The sequence below is a fragment of the Bombina bombina genome, chromosome 7, assembly GCF_027579735.1.
Source record: "Bombina bombina isolate aBomBom1 chromosome 7, aBomBom1.pri, whole genome shotgun sequence".
Classification (NCBI taxonomy): Eukaryota; Metazoa; Chordata; class Amphibia; order Anura; family Bombinatoridae; genus Bombina; species Bombina bombina.
This window is the reverse complement of record NC_069505.1, coordinates 526,377,517-526,387,613: the sequence shown is the minus strand read 5'-3', so window position 1 is coordinate 526,387,613 and position 10,097 is coordinate 526,377,517.

Genomic DNA, 10,097 nt, shown 5'->3' with positions numbered 1-10,097 from the left:
ACCTTCTCTCACATACACACTCCTTTCACTCGCTCACATACACACACCTTCGCTCACATACACACACTTTCTCTCACATACACACTCCACCTCTCACATACACACTCCTCTCACATACACACACACCTACTCTCTCTTGCTCATATACATACACAATTCCATTCTCACACTCATCTCTCATTTCTCTGCGACCGCTCACATACACACACCTTCTCTCACATACACACTCCTCTCACTTGCTCACATACACACACCTTCTCTCACATACACACTCCTCTCACTCGCTCACATACACACTCCTCTCACTCGCTCACATACGCACACAATTCCATTCTCCAACTCCTTTCTCTCTCATTTCTCTGTGAGCGCTTACATACACACTCCTCTCACATACACACACCTACTCTCTCGCTCACATACACACACAATTCCATTCTCACACTCCTCTCTTTCTCATTTCTCTGTGACCGCTCACATACACACACCTTCTCTCACATACACACTCCTCTCACTCGCTCACATACACAAACCTTCTCTCACACACACACTCCTCTCACTCGCTCACATACACACTCCTCTCACTCGCTCACATACACCTTCTCTCACATACACACTCCTCTCACTCGCTCACATACACACACCTTCTCTCACATACACACTCCTCTCACTCGCTCACATACACACACCTTCTCTCACATACACACTCCTCTCACTCGCTCACATACACACTCCTCTCACTCGCTCACATACGCACACAATTCCATTCTCCAACTCCTTTCTCTCTCATTTCTCTGTGAGCGCTTACATACACACTCCTCTCACATACACACACCTACTCTCTCGCTCACATACACACACAATTCCATTCTCACACTCCTCTTTTTCTCATTTCTCTGTGAGCGCTCACATACACACACCTTCTCTAACATACACACTCCTCTCACTCGCTCACATACACAAACCTTCTCTCACATACACACTCCTCTCACTCGCTCACATACACACTCCTCTCACTCGCTCACATACACACACCTTTTCTCACATACACACTCCTTTCACTCGCTCACATACACACACCTTCGCTCACATACACACACTTTCTCTCACATACACACTCCACCTCTCACATACACACACACCTACTCTCTCTTGCTCACATACATACACAATTCCATTCTCACACTCATCTCTCATTTCTCTGCGACCGCTCACATACACACACCTTCTCTCACATACACACTCCTCTCACTCGCTCACATACACACACCTTCTCTCACATACACACTCCTCTCACTCGCTCACATACACACTCCTCTCACTCGCTCACATACGCACACAATTCCATTCTCCAACTCCTTTCTCTCTCATTTCTCTGTGAGCGCTTACATACACACTCCTCTCACATACACACACCTACTCTCTCGCTCACATACACACACAATTCCATTCTCACACTCCTCTCTTTCTCATTTCTCTGTGACCGCTCACATACACACACCTTCTCTCACATACACACTCCTCTCACTCGCTCACATACACAAACCTTCTCTCACACACACACTCCTCTCACTCGCTCACATACACACTCCTCTCACTCGCTCACATACACATTCTCTCACATACACACTCCTCTCACTCGCTCACATACACACACCTTCTCTCACATACACACTCCTCTCACTCGCTCACATACACACACCTTCTCTCACATACACACTCCTCTCACTCGCTCACATACACACTCCTCTCACTCGCTCACATACGCACACAATTCCATTCTCCAACTCCTTTCTCTCTCATTTCTCTGTGAGCGCTTACATACACACTCCTCTCACATACACACACCTACTCTCTCGCTCACATACACACACAATTCCATTCTCACACTCCTCTTTTTCTCATTTCTCTGTGAGCGCTCACATACACACACCTTCTCTAACATACACACTCCTCTCACTCGCTCACATACACAAACCTTCTCTCACATACACACTCCTCTCACTCGCTCACATACACACTCCTCTCACTCGCTCACATACACACACCTTTTCTCACATACACACTCCTTTCACTCGCTCACATACACACACCTTCGCTCACATACACACACTTTCTCTCACATACACACTCCACCTCTCACATACACACACACCTACTCTCTCTTGCTCACATACATACACAATTCCATTCTCACACTCATCTCTCATTTCTCTGTGACCGCTCACATACACACACCTTCTCTCACATACACACTCCTCTCACTCGCTCACATACACACACCTTCTCTCACATACACACTCCTCTCACTCGCTCACATACACACTCCACTCACTCGCTCACATACGCACACAATTCCATTCTCCAACTCCTTTCTCTCTCATTTCTCTGTGAGCGCTTACATACACACTCCTCTCACATACACACACCTACTCTCTCGCTCACATACACACACAATTCCATTTTCACACTCCTCTCTTTCTCATTTCTCTGTGAGCGCTCACATACACACACCTTCTCTCACATACACACTCCTCTCACTCGCTCACATACAGAAACCTTCTCTCACATACACATTCCTCTCACTTGCTCACATACACACTCCTCTCACTCGCTCACATACACACACCTTCTCTCACATACACACTCCTCTCACTCGCTCACATACACACACCTTCTCTCACATACACACTCCTCTCACTCGCTCACATACACACACCTTCTCTCACATACACACTCCTTTCACTCGCTCACATACACACACCTTCGCTCACATACACACACTTTCTCTCACATACACACTCCCCCTCTCACATACACACACCTTCTGTCACATAAACATACCTCTCACATACACACACACCTCTCACATACACCTCTCACTCGCTCACATACAAACACAATTCCATTCTCACACTCTCATTTCTCTGTGAGCGCTCACATACACAGACACCTTCTCACATACACACTCCTCTCACATACACACACACCTACTCTCTCTCGCTCACATACATACACAATTCCATTCTCACACTCATCTCTCATTTCTCTGTGAGCGCTCACAAACACACACCTTCTCTCACATACACACTCCTCTCACTTACACACACACCTCTCACTCGCTCACATACAAACACAATTACATTCTCACACTCCTCTCTCATTTCTCTGTGAGCGCTCACATACACACACACCTAGGCCTTGATCCGATATACAGCGTCGCCAGCAGAAGCCAGAGACGCCAAAATTTGCGCGGGTTTGGTATCCTATATACGGCGTAAGCTAGAAGTTACGCTCGTATATTTCTGCCTTCGCCCGTAGTTTTTTGGGCCATAGACAGGTATACCAAACCCACGCAGTTTGGTATCCAATATACAGCGTAAGGACTTACGTGGCGAAAATGGAGAAATCTTACTCCATTTTCACCTCGCCACAAAATGCAGCCGTAGTAAGCCTTACACTGTCTATTGGAGCCCCGTAACTCCCTAAACTACCTGCCAAATAAAACCCTAACGCATGCGCAATGTCTATCTACCTGTAAACCGTGATCCCCCGCCGCAATCCCTAATAAAGTGTTTAACCCCTAAACCGCCGCTCCGGGCCCACGCCGCCACCTACATTAAAAGTATAACCCCCTAATGTGAACCCCCTACATCGTCGCCAGCTACATTACATACCCCCTAATCTGAGCTCCTACCCCGCCGCCAGCTATATTAAATTACCCCCTAATGTGAGCCCCTTACACCACCGCCAGCTACATTAAACTACCCCCTAATGTGAGCTCCTACCCCGCCGCCAGCTATATTAAATGTATTAACCCCTAATCTAATCCCCCTACACCGCCGCCAGCTATATTAAATTAATTAACCCCTAATCTAATCCCCCTACACCGCCGCCAGCTATATTAAATTAATTAACCCCTAATCTAATCCCCCTAAAGTAATCACCTCTATTACCAGCCCTTAAAAGGGCCTTTTGCGTGACATTGCCCCAAAGTAATCAGCTCTATTGCCAGCCCTTAAAAGGGCTTTTTGCGGGGCATGCCCCAAAGAAATCAGCTCTTTTACCAGCCCTTAAAAGGGCTTTTTGCGGGGCACTGTCACAAAGTAATCAGCTCTTTTGCATCTAATCTAAATCCCCCTACAACGCCGCCACCTATAATAAATGTATTACCCCCTAATCTAATCCCCCTACACCGCCGCCACCTATATTAAATAGATTAACCCCTAATCGAATCCCCCTACACCACCGCCAGCTATATTAACTATATTAACCCTAATTATATTAGGCTTAATATAGTTAATATAGTTATTATATTATATATATATTAACTATATTAACCCTAATTATATTAGGGTTAATATACGCCTAGATTTAGAGTTCTGCGTTAGCCGTCAAAACCAGCGTTAGGGGGTCCTAACGCTGGTTTTGGTCTACCGCTGGTATTTAGAGTCTTGTAGGTAAGGTTCTAACGCTCACTTTCCAGCCGCGACTTTTCCATACCGCAGATCCCCTTACGTCAATTGGTATCCTATCTTTTCAATGGGATCTTTCTAACGCCGGTATTTAGAGTCTTGGCTGAAGTGAGCGTTAGAAATCTAACGACAAGACTCCAGCCGTAGAAAAAAGCCAGGAGTTAAGAGCTTTCTGGGCTAACGCCGGTTCATAAAGCTCTAAACTACTGTGCTCTAAAGTACACTAACACCCATAAACTACCTATGTACCCATAAACCGAGGCCCCCCCACATCGCCGCCACTCTATTAAAAATTTTGAACCCCTAATCTGCCGACCGCACACCACCACAACCTACATTATCCCTATGTACCCCTAATCTGCTGCCCCTAACATTGCCGACCCCTACATAATATTTATTACCCCCTAATCTGCCCCCCCCCAACATCGCCGCTACCTACCTACAATTATTAACCCCTAATCTGCCGACCGGACCTCACCGCCACTATAATAAATGTATTAACCCCTAATCCGCCTCACTCCCGCCTCAAAAACCCTATAATAAATAGTATTAACCCCTAATCTGCCCTCCCTAACATCGCCGACACCTAACTTCAAGTATTAACCCCTAATCTGCCGACCGGACCTCGCCGCTACTCTAATAAATGTATTAACCCCTAAAGCTAAGTCTAACCCTAACACCCCCCTAAGCTAAATATAATTTTATTCTAACGAAATAAAATAATTCTTATTAAATAAATTAATCCTATTTAAAGCTAAATACTTACCTGTAAAATAAACCCTAATATAGCTACAATATAAATAATAATTATATTGTAGCTATTTTAGGATTAATATTTATTTTACAGGCAACTTTGTATTTATTTTAACCAGGTACAATAGCTATTAAATAGTTAATAACTATTTAATAGCTACAATATAAATAATAATTATATTGTAGCTATTTTAGGATTAATATTTATTTTACAGGCAACTTTGTATTTATTTTAACCAGGTACAATAGCTATTAAATAGTTAATAACTATTTAATAGCTACCTAGTTAAAATAATTACAAAATTACCTGTAAAATAAATCCTAACCTAAGTTACAATTAAACCTAACACTACACTATCAATAAATTAATTAAATAAACTATCTACAATTATCTACAATTAAATCAACTAAACTAAATTACAAAAACAAACAAACACTAAATTACAAAAAATAAAAAAAGATTACAAGAATTTTAAACTAATTACACCTACTCTAAGCCCCCTAAAAAAATAACAAAGCCCCCCAAAATAAAAAAATGCCCTACCCTATTCTAAAATAAAAATGTAACAGCTCTTTTACCTTACCAGCCCTTAAAAGGGCCTTTTGCGGGGCATGCCCCAAAGAAAACAGCTCTTTTGCATTTAAATAAACATACAATACCCCCCCAACATTACAACCCACCACCCACATACCCCTAATCTAACCCAAACCCCCCTTAAAAAACCTAACACTAAGCCCCTGAAGATCTTCCTACCTTGTCTTCACCACGCGGGTATCACCGATCCGTCCAGAAGAGGGTCCGAAGTCTTCATCCTATCCGGAAAGAAGAGGTCCAGAAGAGGGTCCGAAGTCTTCATCCTATCCGGCAAGAAGAGGAGATCCGGACCAGCAAACATCTTCTTCCATCCGGCGCGGAGTGGGACCATCTTGAAGCAGCCGACGCGGATCCATCCTCTTCTAACGACGTCCTAAGTCCGAATGAAGGTTCCTTTAAATGACGTCATCCAAGATGGCGTCCCTCGAATTCCGATTGGCTGATAGGATTCTATCAGCCAATCGGAATAAAGGTAGGAAAAATCTGATTGGCTGATTGAATCAGCCAATCAGATTCAAGTTCAATCGGATTGGCTGATCCAATCAGCCAATCAGATTGAGCTCGCATTCTATTGGCTGGTCGAGGGACGCCATCTTGGATGACGTCATTTAAAGGAACCTTCATTCGGACTTAGGACGTCGTTAGAAGAGGATGGATCCGCATCGGCTGCTTCAAGATAGTCCAGCTCCGCGCCGGATGGAAGAAGATAGAAGATGCCGCTTGGATGAAGATGTTTGCCGGTCCGGATCTCCTCTTCTTGCCGGATAGGATGAAGACTTCGGACCCTCTTCTGGACCTCTTCTTTCCGGATAGGATGAAGACTTCGGACCCTCTTCTGGACGGATCGGTGATACCCGGCGTGGTGAAGACAATGTAGGAAGATCTTCAGGGGCTTAGTGTTAGGTTTTTTAAGGGGGGTTTGGGTTAGATTAGGGGTATGTGGGTGGTGGGTTGTAATGTTGGGGGGGGTATTGTATGTTTATTTAAATGCAAAAGAGCTGTTTTCTTTGGGGCATGCCCTGCAAAAGGCCCTTTTAAGGGCAGATAAGGTAAAAGAGCTGTTAAATTTTTATTTTAGAATAGGGTAGGGCATTTTTTTATTTTGGGGGGCTTTGTTTTTTTTTAGGGGGCTTAGAGTAGGTGTAATTAGTTTAAAATTCTTGTAATCTTTTTTTATTTTTTGTAATTTAGTGTTTGTTTTTTTTTGTAATTTAGTGTTTGTTTGTTATTGTAATTTAGTTTAGTTGATTTAATTGTAGATAATTGTAGGTATTTTATTTAATTAATTTATTGATAGTGTAGTGTTAGGTTTAATTGTAACTTAGGTTAGGATTTATTTTACAGGTAATTTTGTAATTATTTTAACTAGGTAGCTATTAAATAGTTATTAACTATTTAATAGCTATTGTACCTAGTTAAAATAAATACAAAGTTGCCTGTAAAATAAATATTAATCCTAAAATAGCTACAATATAATTATTATTTATATTGTAGCTATATTAGGGTTTATTTTACAGGTAACTATTTAGCTTTAAATAGGATTAATTTATTTAATAAGAATTATTTTATTTTGTTAGATAAAAATTATATTTAACTTATGGGGGTGTTAGTGTTAGGGTTAGACTTAGCTTTAGGGGTTAATACATTTATTAGAGTAGCGGCGAGGTCCGGTCGGCAGATTAGGGGTTAACACTTGAAGTTAGGTGTCGGCGATGTTAGGGAGGGCAGATTAGGGGTTAATACTATTTATTATAGGGTTTTTGAGGCGGGAGTGAGGCGGATTAGGGGTTAATACATTTATTATAGTGGCGGCGAGGTCCGGTCGGCAGATTAGGGGTTAATAATTGTAGGTAGGTAGCGGCGACGTTGGGGGGGGGGCAGATTAGGGGATAATAAATATAATATAGGGGTCGGCGGTGTTAGGGGCAGCAGATTAGGGGTACATAGGGATAACGTAGGTTGCGGCAGTGTACGGAGCGGCAGATTAGGGGTTAAAAATAATATGCAGGGGTCAGCGATAGCGGGGGCGGCATTTTAGGGGCTAATAAGTGTAAGGTTAGGGGTGTTTAGACTCGGGGTACATGTTAGGGTGTTAGGTGCAGACTTAGAGAGTGTTTCCCCATAGGAAACAATGGGGCTGCGTTAGGAGCTGAACGCTGCTTTTTTGCAGGTGTTAGGTTTTTTTTTCAGCTCAAACTGCCCCATTGTTTCCTATGGGGATATCGTGCACAAGCATGTTTTTGAAGCAGGAGTCAGCGATAGCGGGGGCGGCATTTTAGGGGTTAATAAGTGTAAGGTTAGGGGTGTTTAGACTCGGGGTACATGTTAGGGTGTTAGGTGCAGACTTAGAGAGTGTTTCCCCATAGGAAACAATGGGGCTGCGTTAGGAGCTGAACGCTGCTTTTTTGCAGGTGTTAGGTTTTTTTTTTCAGCTCAAACTGCCCCATTGTTTCCTATGGGGATATCGTGCACAAGCACGTTTTTGAAGCTGGCCGCGTCCGTTAGCAACGCTGGTATTGAGAGTTGCAGTGGCGGTAAATATGCCTGTATGCTCCCTTTTTGGAGCCTAACGCAGCCCTTCAGAGAACTCTAAATACCAGCGTTGTTTAAAAGGTGTGGGGGGAAAAAAACACGCATAGCTAACGCACCCCTTTGGCCGCAAAACTCTAAATCTAGGCGATAGTTAATATCGTTATTATATTATATATATATATATATTAAGTATAATAACCCAATATAACTCTAACATCCCTAACTAAATTCTTATTAAAATAAATCTAATTAATATTAATATTATTAATTAAAATATTCCTATTTAAATCTAAATACTTACCTATAAAATATACCCTAAGATAGCTACAATGTAATTAATAATTACATTGTAGCTATTTTAGGGTTTATATTTATTTTACAGGTAACTTGGTATTTATTTTAACTAGGTACAATAGCTATTAAATAGTTAATAACTATTTAATAACTACCTAGTTAAAATAATTACCAATTTACCTGTAAATAAATCCTAACCTAAGTTACAAATACACCTACACTATCAATAAATTAAATAAACTACAAATATCTAAACTAAAATACAATTAAATACACTAAACTAAATTACAAAAACAAACAAACACTAAATTACAAAAAATAAAAAAAGATTAAAAGAATTTTAAGCTAATTACACCTATTCTAAGCCCCCTAATAAAATAACAAAGCCCCCCAAAATAAAAAAAATTCCCTACCCTAATCTAAATTACAAAAGTTAACAGCTCTATTACCAGCCCTTAAATGGCCTTTTGTGGGGCATGCCCCAAAGAATTCAGCTCTTTTGCCTGTAAAAAAAACAACACCCCCCCATTACAACCCACCACCCACATACCCCTATTCTAACCCACCCAATCCCCCCTTAAAAAAAACTAAGTCTAACCCCCAAGTGCTCCTTACCTGTCCTGAAGACTGGCGGAGAAGGTCCTGTTCCAGGTGGCGACCTCTTCTTCTTCCAGGATCCAGCCGGCGCGGTAATATAGCTGGCGGCGGGGTAGGAGCTCACATTAGGGGGTAGGTAATATAGATGGTGGCGGTGTAAGGGGCTCACATTAGGGGGTAATATAGATAAAATAGGTAGCGGCAGTGTAGGGGGCTCACATTAGGGGGTAATATAGATAAAATAGGTAGCGGCGGTGTAGGGGGCTCACATTAGGGGGTAATATAGATAATATAGGTGGCGGCGGGGTCCGGGAGCGGCGGTTTAGGGGTTAATACATTTATTATTATTAGGAGAGTGAGGGGGGATAGCGGATAAAGGGTTAGACATGTCGGGCTATGTTTAGGAGGCGTGTTAGACAGTACCAGTGATTTAATAACTTAGTTTTTTTAGGCGGCGGCAGTTTCTAAAGTGCCGTAAGTCACTGGCGACTCCAGAAATACTTACGCAGATTTCTGGACATCGCTGGTTTGTGAGACTTACGGCACTTTAGCCTCTGACGGCGCTGTATATGGGATAGCTCGAGTTGCGAGCTGAAACTACGGGCGGCGCATGTTTCCACGCTTGCGCCAAAACCTGCGCCATATATCGGATCGCGCCCCTACTCTCTCTCGCTCACATACATACACAATTCCATTCTCACACTCATCTCTCATTTCTCTGTGAGCGCTCACATACACACACTCTCTTTGTCTCACATACACACTCCTCTCAATCGCTCACATACACACACCTTCTCTCACATACACACTCCTCTCACTCGCTCACATACACACACCTTCTCTCACATACACAC